Source organism: Falco naumanni, chromosome 11 (assembly GCF_017639655.2).
Source record: "Falco naumanni isolate bFalNau1 chromosome 11, bFalNau1.pat, whole genome shotgun sequence".
NCBI classification, from domain to species: Eukaryota; Metazoa; Chordata; class Aves; order Falconiformes; family Falconidae; genus Falco; species Falco naumanni.
Window position 1 is genome coordinate 8,064,152 of NC_054064.1, and position 18,775 is coordinate 8,082,926.

The window sequence follows — 18,775 nt, forward strand, 5'->3', positions numbered from 1 at the left end:
GGTGGAAGACCCTACTGTGGGTAGGGGGGACACGAGGTGCGGTGGTGGCAGCAGAGCCAGGTGCGGGCCGTGGCCCGTCCTCACCCATTGCCTGCGGCCCTGGCTTGGTCTCGCGGCCGCGCGTGTAATATGAAGGCAGGATGGGGAGAGAAAAATCGGCATGATTAGATGGGTATTGTTCTATTAGATCTCTGCCTGCTTGCTGTTGTGTCTCAGCATTTGAAGATGAAACATATTCATTTAGCTCCCAGGATGAATGGTTTTAATAAGGGGAGCAAGATGAGGTGGGGTAGTCCTGATGACTTCAGAGACCCATCAACTCTCCCCCTAAGGCCATTTTGGTGATGACATGGGCCACACGACCATTAACGCCGCAATCAGGACAAGTTTTCCGTGTCCCTGCGAATCCTTCAGCTGGGAAGAGCGTGTTTTGGAGCCCAGGAGGAGATGTGTATCAGCAGTAATCGGATTGAGCCTGCGGGGAGGGCAGGCAGGGGGTGAAGCAGGAGCTCCCGGGATGCGATTCCCAGGGGAGAGGCAAGGGAGAGCAGAGATGCAGGCGGCTGGCTGTCCGGGGAGGGGGCGGTTCGGGGGGCATGTTGCCAGCTGGTGTCTTCTGGATCGCCACCTTCCCTGCATCCCAGCACCTGACTGATGCCATCCTGCGCAGGGGCTGAGGCCTGGCAGCACTTGCTCGTTAGGTATTTCAGTGCGATGCGGTGCCTCCCTCTGCCATCCCACCCGGCCCCCAACTGCCTCCCTGCCATCCGCCCCCAGGCTGGCCGTGGCCTGCTTAAGCCCCAAATCATGATCATTCCCGTTATTAGGAGCATCTCTGGGGGCAGGGGAAGGGACACCATGCCGCTGCCGGTGTCCGCATGCCCCAGCCTTGCCGATTTGGAGCCGGGGGTGCGCGGGGGGAAGCGCGCTCCGGCAAGCGAGACGGGGAAGCCAGCCGGCGCTCCGGCTGTCAGCTCCGCTCAGCCCGGCTGTCAGGCACGGGGATGCGGAGGGCCTCATTGCTTTAATTGACACCTTCCCCTCGCATCCCACGCTCGGCCATCCCAGCCTTACCCTTCCTTTCATCTTCCTTCGCCTCTCTGGGAGGAAGCGGGGTGCAGTCCAGCCCTCCTCCTGTACCTCCCTCAGTCCCTGCACCCCTGAAGCCAAGACTGGGGAGAAGCGGAGAGACCAAGGGCTGGACCAGGCTGGGTGCAGGAGCACGGTTGGCATCCCTTACATGACAGCTTTCTGTGTGCTGACCTTCTTGAATATCGGAGCATCCCCTGTGGATTTCCTTGCCCCTGTCCTTTTCCGAGGCACTGCAGAATTGTCTCGCGGCAGCACTCCTGGGTAATTACTGCCCATGGAAGGGCCAGCGCCTGAAGACCCATAGGATTTCTGGTCATGCCTTGCTGTTTTGGAAGCATCTCTGCACTCATCAGTGAGAAGGAGCAAGGGCTGGTTCCTCTGCGGAGCGTGTACTGGCCGTGCTGTAAGGCCTTATGAAGCCCAAAGGAGAGGGTGAAAGGTGGGGGCTGGAGGAGCTGGTAGGATGACTTCATCTTCACCAGTCATCTCCAATGCAAATCACACCCAGCACATCGGGGTGTCCTGCTGAAAGCCAGGAGAGCCTGCCGCTTTCGGGGCCAGGAGGGGGGATGGATCGGCAAGGGGTGCCGGGGGTTTGGGGCTGGTGCCCCTTTCCTGGAGGGGACAGAAAATGTGCCTCTGCCAAATGAATGGGAAGCAGCAGAGCTCAGGTTTCTGGTCCATTAGGAGATAGATGCAAGGACAGGCTGTGATTCTGCTTGAGCAGGACCAAGGCTTCCTCTGGAAGGTTGCTAGGACCTGGGTGAAGGTTCTTGCAGGGTGAGGGACGTGTTTGGAAAATACTATCTCCAAAGCTCCAGGTGCACTAGGTGTTAACTCTGGGTAAACTGAGGCACACGGCGCCCAGGGCTGGTGCTCAGACCAGGTGTGATGGCAGCCACCACGCTTGGCATGTGGCAGTGACTCCTATCCCACCCTCTCCCACAACCCGACCTTGGCTGCTCCATCCAGCCCCCCACAGCTCACCCACCCCAGCTAGCAGATACCTTCCAACAAGGTCCTTCCTTTGGATGGAAGCCTTAGAAAGCTGTGCTGTGACCAGGTCTGGTCCTGCAAGGACCAACCCCCTGCTCCTTGCCTCTGCCTGCTGGGAATGTGCCATGCAAATAAAATCTAGCTGCTCTCCCCCCGCCCCCCCCCTTCCCCTGGCTTTCCTTGCCGGGGGCTTCGTGAACCGAGTCACCTCCAACGTTCAACCTGAGCAGCCAGCGCAGGCAACAGGGAAAGATCTCCCATGGACTGCGCTGTCTTTGCTCTCTATTTATTTTAAAGTTGGGAGCTCTTTGATGTCTGCCTTTGCAGCTCGTATTCTGCCAGGAGGCTCAGAGCAGCCTGTGTAATTAGCCCAGAAAAATGCCGCTTTCATGTGGTTTGGGGGACCCAAGTGGAGAAGAGATTGCCAAGGGCTTTGTTCTGCTGCGGAGAAATGTGGGTTGGGGTTTGGTGGGTTTCAGCAGAGCTCTTCTCGCCCTTCCCTTTTTCTCCTACTGTGGGGTGGAGCTGGGGGTTTTGGCAGGGAAAGCACACGTGGCAAGCTGCTGCTCCACGGGGTACAGGCCATTCGGTGCTGGGCTGGTGTTTTGGGAACGTGCAGGAGCATCTTGCTGCTTGAGCAAGGGATCAGCTAGAGCCATGCTCCAGCTGGCCCAGGGGAAGGGTCCCTAGATACTGCAGGATCGCTTCCCACAGCTGGGAAGAGAATTCAGTTCTCTTCCTGACTCACCCTAAAGAGCACCCAAGGCAGGGCGCTGCTCTGCTGGTCCCTGCCTGGAGCATCGCTGCCCGCACAAGTGTGCGCCGAGGGATGTGGAGCAGAGGGATACAGCCCCTCGCTGCCAGCTCTCGACCTGGTGATCGCCACGGGTGGGTGGTGGTGGTGGAGGATGGCAGGTCCGTGTTTGCTGCCCTGCCGGTGCGGTGAGAGCCACCGGATTCTGTGTGTGGGATTCTGTGTGTGACCCTTTCTTGCACCAGGGGTTTCCAGAAGTGCGGGGGCCCTTTGGGTTGCCTTGGCATGACAGGGCACAGTTTCAGCCTTGCCTTTTAGCCCTTTCCCTCTGCCTGTAAATCAGCAGCAGCAGGTCTGTGGCCCTGGAAGGGGGCTTTTGCAGCAGGGTGGGTACAAGGTGCCGAGGTCTGTGTCCCTGCCTGCGTGGCAGTGACCCGCTGCTCTGCTTGTCTCTCTGGCACCTGACAGCAGGATGTTGCCTGTACTCAGGGCACTTGGCTGTGATGCCGAAGCTTTCCAGTGAAGCAGTTTTTATTCCCAGTTGTCAGTGAGCACAGCCCGGGTGTCTTTCCCCTCCCCCCCCCCTCCCCCCCACTTTTATTCGCTGCCCTCTGGGCCCATGAGACATTTGCGAACAGGCCATTTGCTTTCCTCTAGCATGCGCGAGCAGGGTGCTGCCAACCTCACTGCACCACCGTGTCCACCAAGCCTTTTAGCTTCATGCATCATCCTGGATGGTCCTGGATCAGCACAAGAAAAACATCTTCCTGCAGCTACTGCTGTCCTGGAGGTACTTTTGTCCCTTTCCTGCCTTTTTAGCCGGGGTAAATGTATTGCTTTTCATATCTATTCTGGGACCCATCCAGGTCCTCCCAGTTGCAGTGAGACCAGCAAAGAGAGGCCAGAGATGCTTCGGCAGGAAAAGTAGAGATGTCATCCTGCCCTAGGAGGTGGGTGCGTTGGTAAACTGGTTTTCAGGATCCTGGGAACTTGGTTTGGGAATATATCTGTGTCAAGTTGATGGTGAAGGGGTGCTCTGATCCTCCCTGTGTGCCAGGATCTCCCCACCCTGAAAGCAGCGAGAGGCACAGAGCACCTCAGAAACTGAGCAGCGAATGGGTTTCATTTTCCCCCCCACTTTTTCTCCCCTGGGACTTGAAAAATACCCACAACAGGCAACCTGAACCCACCCAACAAACCCTAAGCCAACAGATAATTGCATTTGTCCCCAAACCAGGGCCGACACGCGGAGCTAGCTGCTGTGGATATCGGCAGAGGTCTTATCTTCTCCCTGTTATTTCTCATGTATCCCTTGCTTAAAGATCTTGTGCCATCTTCCTGCCTAGAAGGGAGCCGTGGGGCCTCCCCAGGGAGCTCCCTCCTCTTCCCGGGCCTGATTCCTTCAGCTTTCGCTTGGGGAATGAACGGATGCGAGGGAGCCCCCCGCACGTGGGGCACGGGTCCCCAGCGCCTGTGTGTGCCACGTGCGTGTGCGTGCAGGGTCCGGGTTATACATGGGAGTATGGTATTTAGACCACATTAATGAGCATACAGGAGAGCAGGAAAAATGGATCATTTATGGTTACGATCTGGCTACTGTCAAAATACAGCGTTATTTTGACGGTTGCTTTGTCTTTGCTCCCTGAGCAATATGAAGGTAGTTTCTTAGCAACAAAACTGTGTTCGCAAACAACACCAGTGAAAAACAACCCCCCAGAAGAAGAGGAGGTGGCCTCGTGAGCACCACTCCCGTGTGTCCCCTGCCCGTGTCGCATCTGTAAATTAGATGGAGAACATCTTACCAGATGGCAGGCACTTGCCCGTGGTCGTGGTGCCATGCGAGCGCTGCCCCGGTCCCCCCTGGGGTGGGTTGCTTGGGGTGTGATTGCTGTCCCTTTTGCAGATGGGTAAACTGAGGCAGCCCTGGGAGGGAGGAGTGTTGTGGGTTGGCCTTTAGGTGACTGGGGAGGGTTTGAGCTTCTGCTGAGTGATGCTTACCATGTGGTGGCTGACAGGCACTGTCTTGGACCTGTCTTGGCCAAGGTCTTGGCCAAGGTCTTCTCCAGGATCTCGGCCCTGCATCTCAGATGGATCCCAGAAGGAGGGCGGGAGGGAGCTGCCTGCAAACCATTTTGGCAGTGGTTCTGCCGTGCAATTTGGAGCGTCTCTCCTTTGAAGGCGGCGCTGGGCCTGGTGTCTGTGCTGACGTTGGAGTCCATGAGAGCAAGCGATTCCTCCAGCCAAGTATCTGCCAGGCTGTGTCGGGAGAACTTTTATCATTTCTGTCACAGACATCACAACTCGCTTGTCTTACCATACATCTTCCTAAATGTGACAGAATATTCAGCTGTTATTAATTGAATACTCTCTAATTTAACTGCTTAGCAGGAGGGAGAGCGACTGGTTTGTCTCAGCATGGAGAGCTGCCATCGGGCGCGCTGGAGGTTTTGGGATGGGGAGAGGTGATGTGGGGAGAAAAATGGGGCTTTTGGACTTGTGAGTACGCCTCCCCCACCCCGCATGGGCCTGATCCTCATCCTCACCCTGCCAGGGAAGGGCTCCAGCATCTGCTGTGGCTCCTAGCCCTGGGGCACATGGCCAAGCCCAGGCTGGAGGTGCTCAGGACATTGCTGCCTCTCCATCCCATCCTGACACAGCCATCTGGGGATGGAGGGGAAGGGACACCCCAGGAGCATGGCCAGGAGCTGGTGGGGCTCCCTGGGTGCCTGGGAGGGAAGAGTGGTTTGGGCCAGGCTGTCCCAACCTCCAGTCAGGTGCCTGGAGGTGACACGTGTGTTGGGTAAATCCCTTCTCTGCTGGGGTGCTGGAAGCAAAGCTGAGCCCCTGCAGTGGGCTCCGTGCGTGAATCGCAGTGCCCGTAGTGGCCTGGCTGTCCCCTCAGTCCCCAGCACATCCCAGTTATGGCTTCTTGTCTTCCTCCTCCTCCTTAACATCCACTTCCAGAAGCTCCAGAGATGTCCCGCATGCAGACTAGCTGTTATCGTGGGGTTGCTGAGAAACTTGGCTCCTTCAGAGGATGTGGGCAGCAGCCCTGCTTGCTGTCACCTGGGTGGCAGGCTGGTGGGGGACCATCCTTTCCAGCCACCCCAGCCTCCTGCCTGCTTGCACACGCGTGTGCTCACATCTCTCTGCTGCTCTCCCAGAAAGTTCAAACCCAGAGTCAAGTTTATTGTTTCTATCTCGTTTATTTTAAGTATAGTTTTACACTTTATTATATGCTGTGACATCTTAAATGGAGCCTGTCACTCTATCTTGACTACTGCTAGGGGCTACAGCCACTTACTGTGTCAGGCTTTTCGGCAGCCCTGATTAACGATATCAAAACGAATGGATCCCGGTGCAGGCACAAGCACGAAAATCAAGGAGTGATTTGCATATTCAGATTGTGCACGGCATCGAAAGGCTGCAGCTCGTGCAAGTATTGGCACTGACACACCCCATGGATGCACATAGGTGCTGCCACGCATCCCTGTGTGCAGGACCCGTATGTGTTGGTAAGGGTTCATGCACACCTAAGTCTATTTATTTAGTATCTTCAGCCAAAAGGAAAAGCCTTGCCCTTTTTTCCCCGAGCTTTTCCATCTCCCCGGACAATATATCAATTAAGATAGCTAAATGGAATAATATTTTTTTTTCTTGTGAGCCTGTTGGGATATGTTGAAGAATTACCCACGCAAATGATTTTTTTTTCCTGAAAGTAACATTTTGTTAGGTTAATTCATGCACTGGAAAAACAAACTTTCTGTTCTTCCAGTCCAATCTCCACTTACAAGTCAGGTTTTTGTAACCCTGTCATTGAAATGCGAGGTAGCCTACAGTAATTTGAATATTTCATTCTGCCGGCTGCTAATGCACTCTGCATTACAGATGGTACTTGCTCCATCCTTCTGGACTGGGTTCAATTATAAATGAAAGTAGGGAGCTGAGATTTGTCTTTTTGTCTCTGCTTAGTTGGAATAACACAATAAAGCTTGATGGGTAGGAATTCCTCAAGCTGCCTCCTCTTTGCCTGCGACGTCTCCTGTGTAGCTTTCTCCTCTCGATAGCAGATCCTGCTTGCCTTTCAAGTTGAGCCTGGAGTATTTGGGTTGGCAGTGGTGGGGTTTTTCACAAGTCATTTTTGGCTCAGATGCATTGTATCCCCTTTTTGGAAGCGCTCTGTTCGGTCCTCCTCTTTCTCTCTGTTTATTTGCTGGCCTCTGCATCCCAGACAGGGAGCAGTGGTGGGAGAAACCTGCTTGGGCTGGGGAAGGAGGGTGCTGTGTGGCTTCTGTGATGGTGGAAGCACTGCTGGGATGGCAGGGACCTCTTCCCTCTCCTGGTGTGTTGCTTTCTAGACTGGGACAGGGATGACAACCCCATCCTCAGCCAGAGAGAAGTGGCGGGGGGATGTAGAGCAGCCCTCCTCCATCCCAGGGTTGCTGCCGTGGGCTCTTCCCAAAGCCCCTGGGAATAACAGGGCCCCTGGAGATCCAAAGAAAACATTTACCTCTGCTTCATGATTAACAAAAAGGGGGGTTGCAAACCTATAGCCCAGCTGCACGGAGGCTCTATATTACATACAGATGCCTTTTGTGAGCTCCTTCCCCATCCCTGGCCGGTAAAAGCAATATTGCCGAGGGAGTCGGAGGAGGTGAGGGCAGGGCTTTCAATTTGGTTTTACATTTACAAGGACCAGATGGCCTCGCTGGAGATGATCTTTGATCTGGGACGCAGCCGGAGTTGGGCAAAGAATTTTTTTTCCTTTTTTTTTTTTTTTCTTTCTCCCTCTTTATTCTCCTCTCTGTTCACGGCAGGGGCCTCTCTTGCAGGAGCAGGGGGGAGCTGTGCGACCATGCTTGGGGCTGAGTATCACCCCCCTCTGCCCGAGGGCACTGCCCAACCGTGCAGAGGGTGAGTCTGAGCAGGATTGTCCAAGGTAGAAGGCAGAGCTGGATCCCGTTACACCACCGCCCCACAGCATGGAAATCTGCGTCAACAACCTCTTGCATGGAATATAATTAAACACATGCAGGCGCCTTGAAACAGAAATGCCACTAATTGATCCTTTTTAATTATTTTTTCCACTTTCTTTGGTGTCTTGTGCGCTTCCAGCAGCACGGAGGTGCAGGGGCTCCCTCCCCCCCTCTTCTTGCCTCGCTAGTTTTGGGATTCTTTCTTCCCCCCATGTGTTTTGAGTGGAGCAGGAGCAAAGGCAGCCGATCCTATTTCACAAGTGCTTGGACTCTTGCAGCACTCTCCCTCCTGTCCAAACAGATCGTTTACAGAAGGGGCCTCTATTTAAAGAAGGAACTGAACGTTCAGAGCTGTTTTCTGGCCTTAAAACACTGCCGACCGGCTGTTGCCTTTCAAAGAGTTGGGCTTTGTCTGGCGTGCTTGAGGACCGGGTTTGACGCCAGGCTCAGCAGGTTGGCGTGGTGTCGTGAGGGACTGAGCATCGTGCAAAAAACGTGCTTGTTTATTTGCCTGAGATCATCGAATCCCAGCAAAGTTGGGTTTAAGGTGGCATGTCTCAGCCACAGGAGCTTGATGGACCATCTAGGCAAACAACCTCTCTGGTGCTGTGAGTGGGACAGGCTTGGAAACCAAGCAGATGGGAAGAGGAGCATTCAGGTAGGCTTTGGTGTGATCTATGCATGGCATGAAGACCTTGTGTGTAGGGAAATCTGCAAGCAGTTAGAGGGACATTTAGTCCTGGAGAGCTGTGGTGCTTCAAAAACGCACAGGGGTGACGTGCCTGTGGACTCCAGGGAGGCTGCCTCTGGTCCTGTCACCTAGGTGGCATCTATAATGCTGTGAAGTGGCCTGATACCATCCCAGTACAGACCACCACTGAAAGTAGGTGCCTGAAGTTGTCCAGTGGCTGATGGGTTGCATCTAAATGGTGGCTGCACTGCAGGAACTGGGGTAGGATTTCCCACACTTTTGGTTATGGTTGCTTCTTGGGCTTTGGGCTTGGCTTATTCATCATACGTGTGTAACTCAGTTCCAGAGTTTTCATGGAGAGGGCTTTGAATTGCCTGGTGCCGTGGCTGGGGAGAGGTGGACATGGGGAGGGATTTTTGCATCTGGAACAGGGACCCTGTCTCTCAGGGAAGAGCAGTGTCCAGCCCATGGGTGACCTCAAGAGAAGGTGATCACTGGTGGTAGGCACTTCCAATCCACGCATACTCAGCAGTGGCCGCAGTGTCCCCTTTGCCAGGGCAGCAGGTTTCCTGCAAAACCCATCCCTGAGGTTTCACCCTGGGAGGAGAGTCCTTGCTTAATAGTTGCTTCTTCCTTCCCATTTGTTTGCCTCGTGTTTGCATGCACCAAAAAAGGGATATATGGTTCCTGCAGCTACCTTCTGCAAGCACTGAGGAGCGAGGCTGCCTTCAAGTAAGCAGAAGAGTGACAAGGGCCATGCTCAGCTCTTGGGTTGCATCGGAAGGTTGCTGCTGGAAATGGGAACGTGGTTCTGGGCAGAGAGCGCGACAGTAAGTAGGAGGCAGGGAAGTTCCTTGGCCCCGGAGGGAGAGGACACGGTCCCAGGGTGCTCTGCAGTGGGGTCTGTTACGTGTCTGTCCCCAGCTTTTGGTAAAGATGTCTGTCTGCTTCTGCACCGCTCACTTTGTGAGAGAGAAAGGGTGGAAAAAAACAGTGTGTATCCTGTGATGACTTGGCTCCGAGACCTGGAAAAACTCCCTGTATTGCAGAAAATCCCGGATCTAGCCCGTGGCAAGGCCATGGATTTGGCAACGGAGCGGCGGGGTGATGGGCAGCAGGTACCTTCAGGTAGTTTAGCAAAGCTGAGGCTTGAGCGGGACCTTGCCATCTAATGAGCTCCAAGGCAGCTTTCCTTGGATGGAGAGTCTCACGGGTCATCTTTTTTGAAGGATGGCAGGAGCAGGGAATCTGAAATGCAGCTTTTCAGCTTGGGCTTTTGCCAGTCTTTTCACCTATGACTTTCTCGCCCCGGCTGCTTTGTGCATGGAGCAGCCGTGCGCAAGCACTGCGTGTCCAGGGGAGATGACCTTTCTGAGAGGGGAGCAGACTGGAAAGGCAGCTTCCTTCTGGGGGAAAAACTCTCTTTGTTTGTTCTCAGGTTTCAGGGCTTGGCCTGGGGCGGTTGAACTGGGACCCTTGTCCTCAGAGGGGCTCTGGAGGCCCCGGCTTCTCATTAGCAGATTCAGCTCATTCAAAGGACCCATTTCTTTTCAGCAAGGAGAATTCATATGCAAAGCACCGTGCAGATCCCAGCCCAACTGGCGTTCAGAGTGTGTGTGTGGGGGGTTATGGCTGGACCTGTCCTCGGAGCAATCCTGTCTTTTGTTTGCTGATTTATTCCTGCAGGGCTTATGGAGCCCCAGTCCGTGCCATGCTCCCCATGCCATGCTCCGGGATGTGTCTCCAGGTCTGGCCAAAGCCAGGTCCGAGCCGTCTCCTGGGGTGGGGACGATGGCTTACGCTGTCCGTCAGTGACAATTTGCTCTCTTGGTGCTGCAGAGGGGACTCTGGGCCATCACCCAGACTCCACCAGGAGAAAGTGAGGTCCTGGCACAGCAGGTGCTGCCCTTGGAGGGACCAACGTAGAGCCCTGTGTGTAACCACCTGTTCTGCTTGTCACAATAGGACAGTCTGATTCTTTTGTCCCATATCGCGACCTCACATTGGAAAAAAATCCCAAACGTACTCTCAGAGGTGTGAGAAGGAGGGCACGTGTGCATGGTTGTGTTATCGTCCTTCCCTCCGCTGCCAATTTACCATCCCAGCCACCGGCTTTTCTCCATGGAAGATGCTGCTCCCCTGAGCTGGGGCAGCCTGTGGTCAGTTAGCTGGGTTACATCTTCAGCTCAAATCTGGCCCAGCAGCAGGGCAGCGCTGAATCTCGCCCGGCTTTCCTTTATCTCCCGTGGCTGTTGCTCCAAGCAGCTGGAGGTCGGTCCCAGTCCCAGTCCCCATCCCCTGCCCACAGGAGGGGATGAGGTGAGATGGCGGAGGATGGGATGGAGGAGCCTGGGTGGCCGCAGCCAATCTCTCCCTTATGGTGTGCTCAGCACAGCTGGAGAATTTGAGATGTGCTGGGTTTGCCTACGCAGATAAGGGATTGATTATGCTTCACAGCTGTAACTGGAGCCAGCTAATCCTGCCCTGCTTAGAAAAGGGAAAACTGCTTTGCGAGATAAGCTGAGTGCGGGACTGTTCCAGCCTGCATCAGCATTGCTCCCCAGTATCAGCCTGCTTCATGGCCGGACCGTGAGCTGGGCCTGGGGATGTGTGGGGTGCCCAGTGGGATGGGGAAGGGACCTGTGTGTGGCCAAAATTTGTCCATGCTGTTCCAAGGGAAGAGTGCCAAGAAGGTAGGGTTGATCCCTCCATGACCAGAGTTTGGCTCTGGGACGATGAGTTTTTTGCAGAGTGTTATTGGGGGAGGTGGAGTTGATTTGCTTAATGAGGTGGAGTTGTGAGGGTTTGCTGTTCTGTGGGACAATGGCAAAGGTGGGCTTGAAGCTGCTGTAACTGGGAGGAGAGGAGCTGGCTTGTCCAGCGGTGGGGCAGTTGGCTTTGGTTGGCTTGTTTTGAATATTTGCAAACACTTCCAGCCTGCTTTCTGCCGCTAAACCACGTCTGTTCAGCGATCGGCTTGTGGTGCGAGAGGTTCAATCGCCTTTGGTTTCTGAGTGCTACCTGCCCCCAAATTTCAGATGTGGAAATTACAGCTGGGAGCTTTGCTGCCAAAGCCCGTGGGAGTTGACCACCAGCCTGCAGTGAAGCATCCATGAGTAGACACGGCTTGCAGCCTTAGGACTGTAAAGAGAAAAATAGAAAATACTTAAATTTGATCCGCAGTGCTTTGTTTGAATACGTAGCCATAACTGGGCATGTGGAGATGGGGTCAAAAGTTTCCATACCCAGCTCGGTTTCTAGCCGTGAGCTAAACTGGTCGGCAGGAGTAGGATGCAGGGAAGGACTGGAAAGACAAGCTCATATATGTTGATGCAGCTTCCTGGGAAGTCACATTTCTCAGGGAATCTGGTTTTCAGTAATCACCACAACACTGTTCCTTATTTTTGTGGCAATTTTAGATCATTTTCTAGTTGGGGTGGGGTAGGGGGATGACTTTTTTTTCCACCCCAATGTGTTAGTGATAATTTTCCAGACCTTTTGATCGTTTTGCTGCCAGATCCTTGCTCGCTATGGCAACCCGTTTGGCATTTGGGATGGGGTTAGGAGAAAACTGGTGCAGACTCTTTGCCAGCGCTGTGAAAGACATGTCTCTCTTCTGCAGCTTCCACGGCACATGCAGGCTGCATCCTCCTGAAGTGATGGAGAGCTGCTGCTGGGAGCTGAGAAACTTTTTGGCATGTGATAAATTCCCTCCTCCCATTTCCCACACCCCAAAATTGCGGTTTGAGAATAATTCAGACTTACTTTTTTTTTTGGGGGGTGGGGGGGGTGGATTCAGCAAATAGTTTAGTCTCTTCCACCCCAGAAAGATGTGAAGTTACTGGTTTTTAAAGCAGTTTGGTTGTTTTGAAATGGACCCAAATTTTTATTAAAGAAAAGAGAGAAGGGGAAAACTTTAACATGTAATGGGAGGGGAAGATTTCTTTTTTGCCTTGAGCATCTGGTGCTTCTGCTGTTGGTCATGGCCTTGGTTGGGTCTCTAGTGGGGCTCGTTGGCCATGGCTGGAGTTGGCCTCCAGGGCTAGATGGACCGTTACTCTGAACCGATGTGACTCACTCCCATCTCTGTGGGAGTACATATCTTGCCACAATTTTGTGTGCTTTATGGGCTGAAGGACCGCTTCTCCACCTTTAAAAGTATCTCTCACAAAATAGTTGTAAGTGCTTTGCTTCCAAACAGCCCTGGTGGACACTCCCGTGTTGGGAGAGGAGGTGGGATTGTGGGGGCCTGGGGTGGCTTTATAGTGCTTATGGGTATTAGCCTCTGTCTTGGTTTGTTGCTGGGGTTGGGTTTATGTGTGAGAAAATTGATGACAGAAATGGCCCGTTGGTTTCACAATGTTCCTCCTTTCCCTGGGAAATAAATAAATAAATAGATGCACAAAAAAGCCATTTTGCCAGCTGAAATTTTCCGTGCCTCATCCCATGGCAGCCTGTTTTGGAAAATCTGAGCAAAAATCTGTTCATCCATTTGTAAGTTTTGGAAAGGTTGGAGCGAGGAGGGGAACTTTCATGTCAATTGTAAGAAAAAAAAACCCCAACTTCTCTTAATTCCCGCTTTCTGGAAGGGGGCGTGTCAGCGCATTTGGAAATTCCAGCTTCCACTTACGTTGGAAATAGGTATTTGTGTTTTGATGTTGATATTTTCGGTGGCTTTAGGTAAACATGGTGAATATATCCAACTGAGGTTTAAAACACCCTGTGATTAACTTAACATTGAAGTGCTTCACAGTGGTTACCGAGATGGTTGATACCCATTTAAGGTGGACACCATCTGCTTTGCCGAGGAGACATTTACATTGCTGCCTGTCAGCAGGGCCCTTGAACTGGCAGTGTGAAGACCCAGCTGGAGGTGCTTTAGTATCCTCCGCAGATCTCTGGAAGTTTATTTCTTCTCAGCATAGGGTCTTGAAGGTGATTTTGTGTTTAAAGGGAAGATCCAAGATGCTGCGTTTTCCTTTGCGCCGGGGTTTGCTGTTGCAGAAGAAAGGAGGCTGCAAATGTATTTGCATAGGAAAAAACGGAGGTGTTTAGGTTAGGTGCATGGGGTCGGGGGGCTTTTCTGCACAAAGAAAGTTTAGGAAGAGCAGCTCAAGCCCATGCCATCGTGGATCAGCTGAGGAAGCAAACCCCAACTCTCCTGACTTGGTTGTGACTACACAGTTGAGTATGAGGAAGATGCAGCCAGCCAGCCACAAGCCACTTAATGTGTAACTGTCCTCAAATACGAGGCAGATGGGAGTATTTTTGTACCAAGTTCAGTGCCGTTGATCTTCAGCGTTCACAAATGTGGACACAGGCTCCAGGGAATGTAGAGATCGGCTTAAAATAAGGTGATTAGTTACTGGTTTTGTTAGCAGGGACATTTGCTGGCATTGTGGCTGTCCTTCTGTTTGCTGGCTGTTGTTTTAGACCTGGAGGTGTAAAAACATATGTTTAAAGAAAACCGGTGAGCTCATGTGACTCCTGAAGCTCGGTCTTCACAAGCCCAAGCAGATACCATGGATAGTGGTTAAATTGCAAAAGGCCGATGTTCGATGTGTGGTTCCAAGCCCGGCTGTGCACTGTGTGGGTCTGTGCAGGAGTTTTGGGGTTCCTGGGGAGGAGCTGCCATGCCTTTGTTGTCCGTACCACCCCGCAGGGGCACGCACTGGTCTAGGAAGGGATTTGCACTAGAATCCTCGTTTTTATCGAGAAAGATCTAATTCTAAAGTCGAAAGATTTGCTCATTCATCCGATGTGCAGGTGAGGTGTCCGTGATTTGGTGGCAGATGAGTGCCTTGGTGGGGAAGGAGGCATCTCGCCCTGCTTGTGGCTGTACAAGAGGGCAGAGAGCAGCCAGCAGTGCTCCACCAGTGGCACTGACATGCCGGGCACCTCTGCTTTCCCTACAGGAAAGTCACACCAAAGGCCAACTCACAGCCCAGCAGAGGAATTGTCTGCCTCTCTTGAAACTCTTGCTTTGGGTGGGTTGTTCCCCCCCGCAGTACATCTTAGGCACAGTGGAGGCAGGGAAGAAAACCCTTTTGAAAATCACAACCTAATTACTCCCATCTGCTCCGGCACTGCTTCCCATTTCTGCCTGCCAGGATGCTTGTCTCCGATGCTAAGTAGCACATTATTTTCGATAAGTTGCAATCATTTACTTGAAATCTCCTTCTCCTTTAAAATGTCCCCCTGGAAAGGCAATTCAGCAAGTTGGGAATGGGCAGAAACAACCATGAGAAAAGCCATCCAGAAGCAACCCAGCTCGGGCAGCAGGGCAAGCACTCCTCCCGTACTCGTTAAAACCACACAGCAGGTTTCTCGTTAGGGTGGGTTTGTTTAAATGCCCAGGCGCTGGGACCGGCCCGTGGCCGGTGGTGTCAGCAAACGGAGCTGCAGAGGAACTGCCAGCTCATGTAGTAGGAGGGGATCTTAACCAGGCAGTCACAGCAGATTTCACAGGACCGTGCTTTTGACTGCTGAAGTCAGCGGAGAGTTGAGGAACCAGCGGCCACACCAGCTCTGGGGGACCTCCCGTTTCATCATTGCAACCTGAATTGGCTTCGTGTCTTTCGCTTGTTGTCTTCTTCCAAGATGTCCCGATTGCATCCCTGAAGAGGCTGTTCCCACCTTGCCTTAGCCTCCTCTGGTGTCTTCTGCTTGGTCTTCTGCTTCCACCCCAGAAGTCCTGGCCAGCACCTAGCTGGGAATGGGTGTGCATGCATTCAGCAGCACCCAAGGGGAGACATGAGGATAAGAAATGGTGGAAATGCTGTACCACTGCAGCCTCCGTCCCCTTGTGAGTGGGTATATCCCATGCTGGGAGTCTGGCCAGGACAGGGCCCTGCTTCCCACGTCTCCTCAGCTTGAGGACAGTGATGGCAGTAGGATAAATTGACCTTTCTGGAAGAAAGGTAGAGCCTGGAGGTCTGAGCATCCTTTTTTGTTGTGACTGCTGAGCTACAGTCTCCTGCTAAGCTGCTGCCATCACCCCCGTCACGTTTGATTGCCTTCATGATGTCATGCTGCCTCTGTTGCCCACGCACCTCTCTGATCTGGAGTGTTTGGAAGGGGTGGAGAGCAAAGAGTTGCTAAGCTGAAACATTTTGGGGCAGCCTTGGAGAAGAGAGGTGGCTGTGTGCTTGCCCGCTGTGCTGAGCTGGCTTCTCAGGTCCCTTTGGAAAAATGCTCCCAGGAAAATGGAGTGAGTAAGGGAGCGGATGGTGGTGTGGAGGACCGGGAGTCTGATACCTACCTCTGGATTTCTTAGGTGTCTTCACAGCTCCAGGCCATCCTCAGGGCACAGTCTGTTCTGAAGGCGTATGCCAGCACCGTGTCTGGCAAGGGCTGTGTCTCCTGGCCCTTGTCCCCCCCGGCTGTACATCAGGCTGGTGGCTGCCCCAGCACGTGGGGACAACGGACACAGATACTGTGGTGTGGGGTGCTGGCTGCCCATCTTACGGGAGCATGGAGCTGGTTTCTCTGCAGGTGCTTCCCCGGGTTGGTGGGGAACATCTTGGAGCATGTGAAAGCTTTGGAGACTCAATGCAGTTTCCATTCCATGTCCCTAAATTGTGGGGCGGGCAAGGAGCCAGGGAGCTATTTTCAGCTTGATCTTCTTGCCTGATTCTCTGAGGCCAGTCCTGCCACCGCCTCCCCATGCCCTGCCCCACAGCCATGCCACCGAGCCAGCCCAGGCCTGAGACTTGCACAATGTCCCCTGCATACTGTGGCTGTGGTACCTTCCTCGAGAGGGTGAAGGAGCGAGAGTGTGAGCTAGGAGCCATTTCCCGGTTGCTGGGATGGGCCCCTGTGACCCTGGTGGTATCCATGACCAGACCACAGGCTGGTGGCTCGGTGGTCCGCTGCTGGTGATGGTGACCCTGCCGACAGCCGTGCTCCTTGGTTCCCCTCCCATGGTCAACCCAGCAGCGTTTGCAGTGGTGCAGGAGGGGACAAGGCACATGGCTTGGCTTTGCTTTTAAAATACGTCCGTAGGAAAAAAAATAATATATCTCTCTCTATCTTTGCATGTGTGCATCTATATGTTTATCTATAAAAACGCATTTTGGGGCAGTGGGGGACCTCGGCGAGGGCTGAGCACCCTCTAGCGACATTTGCTGCGGCTCCAGGAGCTGCCGAGCCAGCAGGAAAGCGGCCAAGGACAGAAAGTCTCGCATGAATTTTCCTCCCCCCGGCTGCCAGCCGCTATCTTTCTTTTTGTTCTTCCTTTTTTTCCTTTTCTTCCCCCCTCTCCTCCATCAGGAGCAGCAAATGGTGGGTCCTGGGGATGCCAGTGCAGGGGCGGGAGCATGCCTGCAGCCCCTCGGCTCCGGCTCGCTGCCGGACCGCTGAGGATCATTCTGCTTAATTTATTTTATTTTAATTTGGTGGGAAAGCCAGCAGCCTGGGGAGAGCGGGGGCCTTTCACGATCGGCCACCCAGGCCCTGCGGGTCGGGTGTAGCGGCTCACCCCGCGCCCCCCCGGCTGGCGGAGCAGGGGTCGCATCCTGCCACAGGGGGTATTTGGGAGGGTCAGTGCTGCTGGGGAGCCCAGCACCCCGGGCATTCTGGCGGGAGGTGCGTTGGAGCTGGGGACGGCACCGGGAAGATTAAAAAAGGAGCTTTTAAATAATCATTTTGTCTTCTCCTCAGCTGAGCACAGCCTTCCAGGGATAAATAGGCAGCATCAGTTCTGCTTAGACACATTGGCCTTTCCATTTATTTACTGCCCAGCGTTACTGGGAGCCAGCACCCCAACCCAGACCATCCCAAATGGTCCCCAGCCGGGCTGGGGTCTCTGCTGCGGGGACATGTGCCGGGGGGGCTCTGGGTGCACACCCCCACGGGTACTGGTCTGTGTGTGTTGCTCAGTAATAAAGCTCAGGGGTTATACAGTGCTTTTCATCAGGAAGCAGCTCTCTAAACATAAACTAATTAATCACTCATGCCTACCTGTCAGGTCAATGATTCCTGAGATTTTTAATCTAAAAATATTTCCCTTTTGAAATACAGATGCACCTGTTTGGGCGATTCCGCTTTTGATTTGTTTATTTGGGGGTTTTTGTTTGATTGTTGGGGGTTTTTTAAATCTGTGTTGCTTTCCGTTTATATTTGGGCTTTTGATGTGCTTTAATGTAGCAAATTTTTTCTTTTTTCTTTTTTCTTTTTTTTTTTGTCCTGGAAGAATAGGAATTTATTCTCTCTTTTTTTTTTTTTTTTTTTTTTTCCATAGCAAGTTTATGTCCTCCCTGTAGCCTGGCCCCTTTCCTCTTCTTCTTTTAAGGAATTTGGCTATTTTTATCTCTTGTTTCAGTTTGCAGTCCGAAGACCCCAAACCATTTTCTTGATGAAAGCTGACCTCTCCTCTCGGATTTATTCATTGGCAAAGCGTGTAGCTGGGTGCTGGCGGTGGGGGGAGATGCTGGTCCTGTCTCCTCAGGGCTCGGCAACTGGCACCCGGCTCCAGATTTGGCACTCTGCCCCCATCCCTCTGTACAGAAATGATCCACCCTAGCGTGGAATTATTTATTATTAGCTCATCTTATTGGCATATTTACTGTTGTTGGGCTTTTTTCTGTCTTGCTTTCCTCCTGACCTTCCCACCTTTGTTGACAGCAAATGTTTTAATCACAGAAATGCCAGTAGATGCTAGAGTCCTGAAAGTTATTATTTCCATAGAGTTTGAGGCTTTTTAAAAAAGCTCTTTTTAGTGTTACCCAAACCTCAACAGGGCCTTTTAACTTTCATTTTATACTGATAATAGCTGTATCTTTAACTTATTTCAGAGTGAGGAAGACCATACTCGGTCTTTGCCCAGGTTTTTTAGCTGCCCTGGTTTTACTTTCCTTATTGCAAATTGATTTTAGACTTTTTTGGGGGTTTGTTTTTTAAATGACAGGGAAAATCACTTGCTTTTGTTTGTGCTGCAGATTCAGGGGGTCAAATTCATCTTGGTGTAAGTGGGCACAGCTTTATTAAAATCCACGCAGCGTTACCCAGCTCTGGATGTGCGTGTGCGTGAGCGTGTGCTTGGGGGGTGTGTGTGCATGTTCACAAAGTGCGTTGAGCTCCTGTGCTGGACGAGATGGGGAAATACGATTGATTTCTCTTAGGAAATGCCTTTTTTGTTTGCTCACCAAGGATTTATTTTATTTATTTCGCAGCTGCGCACACCTGTGCTTGTGTGCATGCGGAAATCTCAGGTTATGCTTCTGTTTTCAAACACAGGCCGTGCGGGGATGCGCGGGGGACACGTGG

The 18,775-nt window shown here is 52.7% G+C and overlaps 1 protein-coding gene across 2 annotated transcripts in view; it reads left to right on the top strand.

The window, feature by feature from the left end:
• Window positions 1-18,775, top strand: part of PBX1 (PBX homeobox 1) — a 135,093-nt gene that overhangs the window by 86,051 nt on the left and 30,267 nt on the right. The window lies entirely within an intron of this gene.